The sequence below is a fragment of the Macrotis lagotis genome, chromosome 1 (genome assembly GCF_037893015.1).
Source record: "Macrotis lagotis isolate mMagLag1 chromosome 1, bilby.v1.9.chrom.fasta, whole genome shotgun sequence".
NCBI classification, from domain to species: domain Eukaryota; kingdom Metazoa; phylum Chordata; class Mammalia; order Peramelemorphia; family Peramelidae; genus Macrotis; species Macrotis lagotis.
Genome location: NC_133658.1, coordinates 515,183,997 through 515,196,159, shown reverse-complemented (window position 1 = coordinate 515,196,159; position 12,163 = coordinate 515,183,997). Strand labels below are relative to the sequence as shown.

The following is a 12,163-nucleotide window of genomic DNA, read 5'->3' as shown; positions in this document are numbered from 1 at the left end:
ACCTCATTAAAGTACCTAAACTTGATTCCCATGTGACAACTCTCACTCCTTAGGGATCAGAGGTTTCACTTTAGCCCTTCTTTCCCTCAGCTTCTATCAGCTTGCTCTTTATGTCTCTTTTCCTTTAGCTAACAGCAATACTAAAACTTACTACCTTAACTGATTCACCAAAGAATCTAGCTTGTGAACTTTTGTAGTAGCTTGTAAACTTTGTGCAACCTGTGAATTAAAGTCTAGGCCTTTCTTACCTTTCTGAGTCAGAGTTGGTGATTTTGTCACCCAAAGGAATCACAGCTGTCCCTCTCACTAGCAACAATCATACCACTGCTCTTTCTGGGCCTGCATTTCTAGGCATAGCATCTGGTCTCCACTGTTTTCCTCTTCTCTGCCTCTCAGCTCTCTGTGCTCAGTATTTCACAGATCTCATGGTTGAGGTTGGATGTTTTCTCCCTTATATCAACTTGATTTCATCTTTTCAAGATCACTTGATGACCACTTAACTATGTACTTCAGTTGTATCCAACTCTTCATGACTCTATAGACCATAGTACACCAATACTGCCCAGGAAGTTTCTGGGCAAGGATACTGGTAATGGTTTGCCATTTCCTTCTTGGGGTAACTCCATTTTATAAAGGCATAATAACTGGAAAGGTTCTCCCTGATAAGGACTGTTGGAAAGCTGTTTAGTGATTCAGAGGCTAGGAGTTACTTCATTAAGTTAACAAAAACCAAGTAGAGTGACTAAGATTAAGGTAGTTTCCCATAATCCCAGATATGTATTTAACCTGGGGTTAAAAAGTTCCAAGATTTTCCTTTCTAATTTGGCATATGAACAGAATGGAAGTAGTAGAGTCTTATAAAAACAACCTTGATGAAAATCCAGCTAAGGAGAGTGAGAATGAAAGATCATAAAGGTAGGAGAAAATTACAGGACAACTGCTACTATCGATCTCATAGGGTAGCCTTGGGTTTCTCAGACCCAGAATCACATTAACTTCCCAGGACCTTTGTGGGAATTATAAGACTATCTGAGGATCATAGAGATATTGGAAGACTTTAAGGAGAGATAATCCAAAGATTGGACCGTTAGCAAGGAAACTCATTTTATTTTGAGATACCAGTAGGTTTTGATAAAGAGGCAAGTTTGGGGGTAAAATAAAATGGTAGGAAGAAAGGTAAAATCCAGACATTGGTAAATGAGTGCCTGAATCAGAGAATTAATGGAGAGAAAGGAATTATATGTCAGGAAGGGAATGGAGCTGAGGCAGATTGAACAGCAACTTAGCAGTTATAGCTGCGAGTGAGAGGAACCTTCATCATCATTATCATCACTACTGCCCCTCTTTCTTTTCCCTTCATGAGGTGACCTTAGCAGTGAGCTTTAAAATAGGCTTTTCTATTCTATTGAAATGTTTATACTTGATCATAGTAATTAATTACATGGTCATTAAGAGTAATTTTCACCAAAAAAGAGTAATTTTGTTTAAGTCTATTAATTTGGGGCTAACAATTCAATGAAGATGCTAGTTCATGGGAGAAAAACCTTTCCTGGTTTTCTCTAGAGTGCAGTACAAGTTAATCAGGGAAGAGTTTAATTTGTAATGGGTGGGCTGCAGGAGTCTAGAGAGACTGGTCAATGAACCCACTTAGCAAGTATAGAGCTCAATGTTGATAGAATCCTCCTGCAGACTTCAGGTGTTTTCTCTTTCCTGCATAGCTGTTTTTAAATTATAAGGCAAGGGCTGTTGTAATCTTCCTAGCAGGATGAGAAGTCTTTGCCCTTTCTTGCCTGATTGGGGCTGCTACCACATGCCCTATTAACTCATGACTTTGTAGTTATTTCTGTCCAAGTTGTCTCTATTCCTTCCTGCTTTAAGATGAAGAAATATTAGGCTCCCAGAGCCAGCATCCAGGCTGGAGTTTGTTGTTTGACAGCACAGTTGAGTGATAGAGATCTAATTCAGTTGTGAGTGGAACCCTTCCCACTGGCCAACTGACATCCCCCAAGATGTCAGGTCCTCAATGAGGGAAGAACTTCTCCATCAGCTATGCCACATTCAGAAGAGTTTTAGTTTAAGCCTACTCTCTCAAGGGACTAAGTACCATCACAGGTATTGGGCAAAGAATATTTATACTTCTATTCTTGCTCTATCTTTTCTATAAATATCCTTTTGAAAAAGATAACTGATGTTAAATGAAACTGGACACTAGTTATTACTAGTTGATATTAGGAAGAACATACTTGAATGAGTTTGAGCTGACAAATTAGAGAAAGATGTGCCCCAGTCCCTTAGGAGTACTCCTATAACTGAGAAGTAGTCACTGTCATCCTAGTTCAAGGATGTGACTCATCAATATGACTAGTCATTAAGAGTGGGAGTTAGATCTATAGTCATATGAAAAAATGCTCTAAGTCATCATTGATTAGAGAAATGAGAATGAAAATAACTCTGAGGTTCCACCTTACACCCATCAGATTGGCTAATATGACAAAAAAGGAAAATGATAAATGTTGGAGGGGATGTAGGAAAATTGAAACACTAATACAGTGTCCCAAATGGAGCTATGAATTGATCCAACCATTCCAGAGAGGAAATTGAAATTATACTCAAAGAGCAATAAAACTTTGTTTGATCCAGTAGTACCACTCCTAGATCTGAATCCTAAAGAAATCATAAAAATGGGAAGAGATCCACAGGTACAAAATATTCATAGCAGCTCTTTTTGTAGTGGCAAAGAATAGGAAATTGAGGGGATGCCCATCATTTGGGGAATGATTGAACAAACTGTGGTATATGAATATGATGGAATACTATTGTTCTGTAAGAAATCACAAACAGGTGGATTTTAGAAATACCTGGAAAGAATTATCTGAACTGATGCTGAGTAAAGTGGGGAGAACTGTGTGATGGTCAGCTATGATGGACTTAACTCTTTTCAGTAGGACAACAATCAAAAGACAATTCAATAAAAGCATTTTGATGGAAAATGCCATCCATATCCAGAGGAAAAACTATGTACTCTGAATATACTATTATATATTATAATATGCTATTATATATAATATACTAATATACAAAACATACTATTTTCACTTACTAAACATTTGGTTTTTTTTTTAAGAGTGGAAGTTGGGAGAAGGATCTGCAAAATTTATTTTAGGTACATATACAATTTTGACAGTTTCTGAGAATTCCACTAGGCTGCCTTTTAACCCTGAGATAAAAGAATTAATAAAGTGAAGGGCCAATTAACTGGACTAAGAGGCTGTTTTGAGTATTCAGCACAGTATAGATGAAGAGAAAAAGTGTTATGCTAACAAAGAATAAACTATTGAGTTAATCTTCTTTGTACCCTATTTCTCAACTGAGGCATTTGGCCATAATTAGCTGTCCTGGGAAGAATCCTGATCTTTATAAGTCACTTCCTACTTCTTCCTCCAGGAGAATTCCAATAGGCAACATAGCTCACTCTTTGAAGGAAGTAATAATTATTTTGTAAATAAACTTTATGTCCCCCATAACTCTGGGGTCATTGTTTTGTGAGTTCTTCACTCTGCTCAACTGAGACTTCAACAATGAGACAATATCAAAATTAGAAGTCTTTTGCAAGGGCCCATCACACCATGGTTGTTGGACCTGGAGGTTACAATGACCTCAAACTGGATCCACAAATTCAACAAGCAACGTGTTACAGCATTTCCACCTGCCTTGGAGCTTGTACGGATTGGTCCTGTCCCAAAACAATTAGGAAAGAACAAAATTAAAAGCCACCAGGGGGAGTACATGAATGAAGCCAAGAACCCTCTAGCTCCAAATACCGATAGCTAAGACAGCTGCAACTCTGTATTTACAAAATCCTTCCACTTCTCTTCCCCCTCTGCTCATTCAAACTTCAGCAGAGGTAGCTGGCCAATCTAGGATTTCCTCAGGCTAATGTGACTTTTTTTTCCACAGTATAGGGGCTTTTCCCACTTACAGTTATTATTAGTTTTTCCTATATCTAAGGAATGGCTTATGCACTTTAGAAGGTTATGAAAATAGCATCCTCTGTCTCCTTAGTTCTGGTCCTCACCCTCTGGCTTCTACTGTGGAGAAAAGCATATCATGCCCCATTTACTAGTCTGCTCCTGTTTGCCCCTTCCCCCTTCTCTCTCATTTCAAACATTTAGCAAACAACATGCTGAGGATTAAAAAAAAATCAGCTTAATTAGTACAGAACCTGAACATAAATTACTTGTTTGGAATAGCAATCATAAGGAGATAAAATTGACTTTCCTCCCTTTTACTCTAACTCTTACAAATTAAAGGATAGGAAGGAGGAAGTGAGTGGTAGATAGGTAAACAAGATCAGAGCTATCTTTTATACTGGAGCGATGGAGGTAGAGAAAGGACTTAGTCATCTCACCCACTGCTATCTGTGACCTCAGCCTGATCAGTTCTATGACTTGGATCTAGGTCTGGTCTCACCCATAGCTCCCAATTTGAAAATCTCTTCTACCTTCCTCTCCTGGCCATTGCTCTCTGCTCATGCCAAGATGGTTCAGGATGTGTCCCAGGGAGGTTCTATCCTGGTCTGTCTGTCCCACAAGGTGTGTTCTGTGGGGCCACCCTCTTGGCTTTGATCAAGAGTAAAACTACAGGAATTTAGGGAATTTTGGGTACAGTCATCCTGGTACTAGGCCCATCAAGTTTTCATGGCAATGACTCTGAGAGTTAGGATTAGCTCAGGGGTTATTAAATAACTTACTTGATTAAGTCATCCTGCTAAAATAAGTGCTAAGATGCCTTGGAATCTTAACTAGGTGAAACTAATCAAACTCAAACACAGCCTTTCATTTATATCAATCATAGGATTTAGATTAAGTATGAAAAATCCTTGGGACTGTATTGAAGCTGCAAAAAAAAAATTGTGTTGGATAGACCGAGGAAACCTGGTCCTGCCTGCAGAGACAATCTATAAATTATTAAGTTATTATTAAGCTGGAGTGTAGCCTTTCAGGAAAGCCCTTGAGGTGGAATCACTACCCACCTGGATGAGAAGGAGAAACCAGACAGACTTCCTATGAGAGTTAGCCTGGTTGTTGGGAGTTGACTATGGAGAAAAAAGAAAAGGCCCAGAGAACCCAGATGAGTTCAGAGGAAGAAACATGAGGATGACAAGAAGAAAATGGATAAATGTGGGAGCAATGCCCTCTAGTACCAGAAGAGAGATCTACCTGACAGACCAGAAGAGAATTGACTCTAGAAGAAACCATCTTGAGAGGAGGAGTTGTTCCTTCTACTTATCTAGGAGAGGGTGCCCCAAGTTTGTGGGGAAAGTTTATTTTGCTGCTATTCCTTTAATGCTTTCACACTGCATTTGCTTTGAGCTAATTCTGTCAACTTGTTTGTGGGGCTTGTAGGCTATTATAGTTTTTAGGATTATGGACCCCAGATGAATAATCACTCCCTGGGAAATTCAATCTTTAAGCTCTGAGGAGGTTGAATCAGGGAAAGAGATATACATAAATTTTATAGAGAAGATTTAATTTTAGATATAGGAATTAATTTTATTTATATTACATACATATCTACAGACATATATAATATACACATATGCATGTGCATATACATAAACATACAAAAATAAATATGTGTATAGGAATTAGGAGCCCTGGATTCTAGTTATGGCCTTGTCATAAATTTGCTCTTAAATCCCATTATTCTTCCCTTTTACCTTCTTCATATCTATTCCAACTTGAGGTATACCTTATGACCGGGAAAGGACAAACCATAACTCAAAGGAGAAGGTCTATAACTTAGATCTATAACTTCAGGAGGGAATAGTAGGGATAGTAAATAGTAATAGTGGGGAACTGGTTAATTGTCTTAATTGATCTGCCCTTTCTCCCTACTCTCTAGGATGTGAGGGTCTCCTTTGAGAAGCCTCAGCTCTCTGGTTCTCTTCTCTTTGAATCCCTTGCTCCTAGGCCTCAAACCTTATTGTCATCAGTAGAGAAGGATCAAGTATAGAGACTCATTCCATTCAAAATGCTGGTTTCTTCTTCCTTGCTAAGCACCTGTTATGTTTGTGATCCTCTTAGGAAACAAGAGAATTGACATGTATTTGAGACCGAAAATATTAACTGAGACAAAGAGAAAGGAAATATACATCAGAAAATGCTGCAGTCTCCAGGGACTGAGAGCATGCCTCAGATCTGCAGGACTGATGTGGTCCTTCTACCTGCAACTGTCCTTTTTGCTGGCTAGTCAAATTCTGCAGTGAATTTATCTGCAAAGTACCATCTACAGCTTGATGATTTCAGGTAGCTCAGAAGATGCCCTCTTCTCTTTCCCTGCTTCCTCTCTTCAAGGTTCAATTCCTGTGAGTCATTTAGAACACAAAAAGAAGCAAAACACAAACAGATGTTTCCTGATTCCTGTCTGTGACCCTGCTTTCTGTTAATAGGGATGACTAGCTCTTAACCCCACTTTCTTTGTTCTACTCTAAGGAGGAAACAATGATATTTAGACAAGATTCTCATATTTCATGAAGGAATAGTGGTTTAAGGAACAAAAAAAGACACCAACACAGGAAACCAAACTGGGTGAATGCATTTGTTCAGGCAGTGGGATAGCAGAGAAATTACAAGGCTGATCTCAGGTGTGCCCAACAATGGGATGGATGGGAGAACCCATATGTCGTCTGTGGTTTCTGTAAAAAGTAAGTCTGCATTACAAGGTCATGCATGGACTTGCAAATCTGCCCGATTTAGGACAAAAAGGAGTCGAATTTCACAAAGCAGGCAAGGAGAGTAGTAGCTTCACAGTAACAGTGAGTGCTCCACAGGAAATCTTTGATTAGAATAGGGAATCTTTGCCTATTGAAGACATGGGTATTCAACTAGCAGATGTTCCGACCCCCTAGTTTCAGTATAGTCCTTTTTGGCTGATTTTTCTTTTCGTCTTTCCTCTTATCTGTACTTGCTGTTTTTAGGAAAAAATAAACTTAAAAGCAGACAAAAAGACAAACAAACTTCCAAACAGTATACCTTGTCCAGAGAGCAGAAAAGGACTTAGAGGAAAAAAGAGCCATATATATATATATACACATACATATATATATGTATGTATATATATAAACAGGGAGCCTCAGTCCAAACAAAACATTGCCAGAGAGATAAGAAAACTTATCTCTCCCCATGAGCTCCTTAATGAGCAAAACATAACTTTCTATTTCAGAGATCAAATTTCTTAAAAACAAAAAAACAAAAAAAGAAAAGAAAAAAATCTGCAGTATACTATAATAATTCTATTAGAGGCAGAGCAGTTTAATCTCCTTTTTAAAATATTCTCTTGCTCTATCTTTTTTTTGTCCTCCCTCTTCAATTATTTTTCATCCTTTCATTCATTCAGTGATTGTTTTATTAAGTGTCTACTATGTGCAGAATACTCTGCTACATTTTGGAGATAGAAATGAAAATAATTAAGACATGATAATGGGCCTTAAGGAGTTTAAAATTAGCAGGAAGCTTGTAACACATATACAAATACACTGTAGCAATGGGAGGGAAGCAATATGTATGTTATGTATATTATATAAGATTATATAAAATTTCATTTTACTCTCATAACAACCCTGGGAGGTAGGTGCCATTATCCACATTTTACAGGTGAGCCAACTGAGGCAGACAGAAGTGATGCAATTAACTTAAGTTCATATAGCTAATAAGTGTCTGAGATAAAATTTGAATTCCAGGCCTAGCCCTGTACACTCAGCTTCCTCTGACAGTACAGAATAGAGTGTATTAGAGCAGAAGGGAGGCATCAAATGTTCTGCAATGATTTGAAGAAGAAAAAATCATTTCTGCTTGCAGGAATTAGAGAAGACCTCCTAAAGATCATACCACCTGAGCTTAATCCTGGAGGATGGTTTAGGATTTTAAAAGATAAAGGAAAGGGGAGGACATTCGAGGTTTTAGGGATATAAGTAAAGGTACAGAGGTAGAAAAACCTTCATGTTTATAACAGGTATAGCACAGGAAGCCAGTATGTGAACTATAACTGGAAAACTATGGTGGTATCAAATCTTGTAGGGCCTTAAATTTAAACCAAGGAGTTTGGATTTTCTTTAGTGGACAATAGGAAGGCATTACAGAATTGTTCTTGAGTCTTTTCAGTTGTGTCTGACTCTGTGACCCCTTTTGGGATTTTCTTGGCAGAGATACTGGAGTAGTGTGGCATTTCCTTCTCCAATTCATTTCGCAGATGAAGAAACTGAAGCAAACAGGGTTAAATGATTTGCCCAGGGTCACACAGCTAGGCCAGATTAGAACTCAGGAAGATGATTCTTCCTGACTCCAGGTCCAGTGTTCTAACCACTGTATCATCTGGTGGCTCTAAAAGAATTTTATTTTTTAGGTTTCTTTGCAAGGCAAATGGAGTTAAGTGGCTTGCCGAAGGCCACACAGCTAGGTAATTATTAAGTGTCTGAGACCGGATTTGAACCCAGGTACTCCTGACTCCAGGGCTGGTGCTTTATCCACTGCACCACCTAGCTGCCCCTTAAAAGAATTTTTAGAAGAGGAACGAACGATATTCGGATTTATCTCTAGGAAATATTAAGATGGCAACTATGTGAAAGATGTATTGGAAAGGCATGAAAATGGAAGTGGTAAACCAGGAAGAAGACTGTTTCAGTGGTCCATTGGAGTGTAATGGTAATGGGACTAGAAAGGGAGAGACAGATAATAAGAATGTGATATTGTAAAGGCTTTTGCACTTGGCAATTATTCATTAGATGTAGAAAGTGAAGATTACTGGAGAGTCAAATAAAATATTGATATTTATTGCATCAGTGACTGAGTGAATTGTAGTGCCAAACTGAGAAGAAATAAGGAAGCTAGAACAAGGAACCAATCTGAGACAAAAATCAGGTTCTGTTTTGGCTGTGTTGAATTGGAGATGCCAGGCAGATGGAGGATAACCAAGTGAAGGTTCAACACAGAAAGTTAATGTCTAGAACTTCACTGAAGATAGAAATTGGGAAAGCATCTTCATCAAGGTGGTTACTGAGGCCAGGAAAAAAAAATAGAATTAAAAGGAGAGAACTTGGAAGAAGGACTTCAGGGGTTAGAAGAGGAAGAAGGGAGAGAATATCCAGAAGGAGGTAAATAGCAATATCAAAGACTGCAGAGTAGTAAAAGAGAGTTAGGATAGAAATCGTCATTCTGAATGGTACATATATCACTATTAAATTGGACCCAGGTAGATAGAAGCTCATAAACCCACAGACTCATATTAGGAGGAGACTTGTCCTCTTTATTTTACAGATGAAGGCACCGAGTTTCAGAAACGTAATATGACTTGTCCAGTTAGTGAGTCAGTAAATATTTATTAAGTACCTAGGTCATGGGGAATACATAGAAAGACCACATAGAAATAGCTCACAGTCTGATAGGGGAGACAACATTAAAATAATTATGTATACAGGAGAAACTGGTGATAATCGTACAAGATCTATACAGGATATATTGGACATAATCTTTTTTTTTTTTAGGTTTTTTTTTTTTTTGCAAGGCAAATGGGGTTAAGTGGCTTGCCCAAGGCCACACAGCTAGGTAATTATTAAATGTCTGAGACCAGATTTGAACCCGGGTACTCCTGACTCCAGGGCTATCCACTGCGCCACCTAGCTGCCCCGGACATAATCTCAATGAGAATAAGTGGCACAACTTGATTTTGATTTTGGACCCCTTTATCCCCAAACTCCCAGTATCAAAAAATTGGAGAAGCAGACTTCTACATAGACTCCTAAATAGACCTTTCCTGAAGGCTTAGTAATTTTCCTTCCTGGAAAGGGCCCTCCTTCCTCTATTCAGTTAACCATAAACCTATTCACCTCTTGGAGAGTATGAGAAATCTGGAACCAGTCCTTATCTAGGCTTAAAACAAGAAGCCAGATATAGAAAAATAGAATCTGCTTATTATTCCCAAACCAAAACATGATAATATGTTTTACAGGAGTTGTCCATGGAACCTTGTCCTCTTTCAATGACAAGTTGATCCTTAAAGAAAATACCTAAGGATCTTTTGTGCATATCTCTAACCCAGGTAGAGAAACAATAAATGTCTTCAAAGTCAGACAGATTGACACAGAAAGAGAGATGCCACAAGAAAATATTTTTTTCCTTTTTCTAGCTCCTGATAGCTATTTTGAAAAGAATGATTTTATTTTCTCTCTCTGCCTTGGAGGGGAGCTCAGAGGATATTCTTGATATCTTCTCTCACCCCCAATCTTTATCTTAGAATTTTCTCTTTTTCTAATGCCAAGAGGCTCAGTTGAATTTTTGTTTTTGGAAGTTTGAATACACTAGCTAGTTCAAAAAAAGCTTTTGACGTTTTTAGACCTTTTATATAGAAAGATCCCTTAGTTTACAGAGACACAGACACACACACACATACACACACACACACATAACACACACATACACAAGGTAAACTGTGAAATGGAAATATATACATACATACACAAGGTAAACTGTGAAATGGAAATTCATGGTATTACGTTGTCTCCTCTTTTGTGAATGGAAATTTTTTTTGTCTTTTTGTATTTAAGTTCAAAATGAATAAAAAATTACTTTTCCTCAAATTACATGTGAAAACAATTTTTAAAACTTTTTTTAAAGTTTTGAGTTCCAAATTTTGTCTCTTTCCCCCTTCCTGAGATGGTAAATAATTAAATATGGGTGTAATCAGGCAATATTTCCTTATTAGTCAAAATGAATAATTTAAAAAAAAATTATCCCTTCTTTCTTTTTGAATTTTCTACATTAGATACTTTCCATGTTAAAAACTTCCATCTCCCTTGCAATTTTCTTTGATTGTGACAACAAAGAATGAGAAAGCAAGTAGATAGAGACTCAGCCTTTCATCATAAAGCCCTATTCCTATTTAATATCCCTGAGCTACTTGGAGTGATCATGTACTCAGGAGTCATACTCATGCAACCTGGAATATTTGAAAAAGACCATGACATTAGGGAGGTGATGCTATGACAAGCACATGAATCATATTTGAGTGAGGGGTCCTGTGCTAAGTCACCAGCCTCACTTTCTTCTCCAGAGTCAAATGGGTCCAGAGGCCAGATATGAATCAAGATGACTGGAGTTGGCCCTGGATGCGAGACAGTCAGGGTTAAGTGACTTGCCCAAAGTCACAAAACTAGCAAGTGACAGGTGTCTGAGGCTGGTTTCGAACTCCCATGTTCCTGACTCCAAGATCAGTGCTCTATCCACTGTATCATCTAGCCCTGAGAGGTATAGTAAGAGTTTGGTGTAATCATGCACTAAGTTGGAGTGTGAGCTCTCACAAGACTTTTCTCTTTCTTTACATTGGCAACCATGATCCCTTCAAGACCCTGGTAACATCCTGGGTTATGCCTCTTTTCTATCTTTTCCCATCCTATTTTGGAAGTATCTGTTTCTGCTCAAAGGATTTGTTTTTGTTTTTGTTTTGTTTGGGGAGGGGGGGTGGTCCTTTGCTGCCCTAGTAGTCTTCTCTTTACTCCTCCCGTTTATGTTCCTGCCCTTGGTTGTTTCAAGTTAAGATGCAGGCATCTTCCAAGGATTGTCTTGGGTCTTCTCTTCCCCCTCTATGCTATCTTGATTTGTAAGCTCAGTCCCTATGGTTTCATTTATCTTGTCTATATAGATAATTCCCACATCTACTTTTCCAGTCTCATCTCAATCCTGAGTTTCAGTCTCATATCTGAGACTTTTTTGCCTGGTGAACTTTTTGAATTGGAAGTCTCCTAGGCAGATCAAATTTAGCTTGTCCAAACAGAACCCACTATCTTTCTCCCCAAAACTCTGAGCTTTCCTACTGCTGTCTAGAGCACCTCTGTTCCCTCACTCATTCAGACTTGAATCCTCAATGGCATCTTTGACTTCTCCCTCTCACTCCACATGTCCAATAAATTGACAAACCCTGTGGAGTAAGTACATAAAAATGCTTGTTGACTGATAACATGGTTTTCCCTTGTATGAGTTAAACTATGTCAAACAAATGTCTACTTCTTTTGCATTGAATGACTATCCAGTTCCTATAGAACGTAATCATCAAATCTCTAATACACTGTATTGAGCTGAGAAAAGTGATATTGGCCCAATGAAACCATAGG

General features: G+C 38.2%; 1 long non-coding RNA gene across 1 annotated transcript in view; it reads left to right on the top strand.

The window, feature by feature from the left end:
- Window positions 1-1,960: 1,960 nt before the first annotated feature.
- Window positions 1,961-12,163, top strand: part of LOC141506938 (uncharacterized) — a 39,485-nt gene continuing 29,282 nt past the window's right edge. Inside the window, exon 1 of the long non-coding RNA XR_012474024.1 lies at window positions 1,961-2,112. This is a non-coding gene — a long non-coding RNA (uncharacterized LOC141506938). The remainder of the gene's footprint in view (window positions 2,113-12,163) is intronic.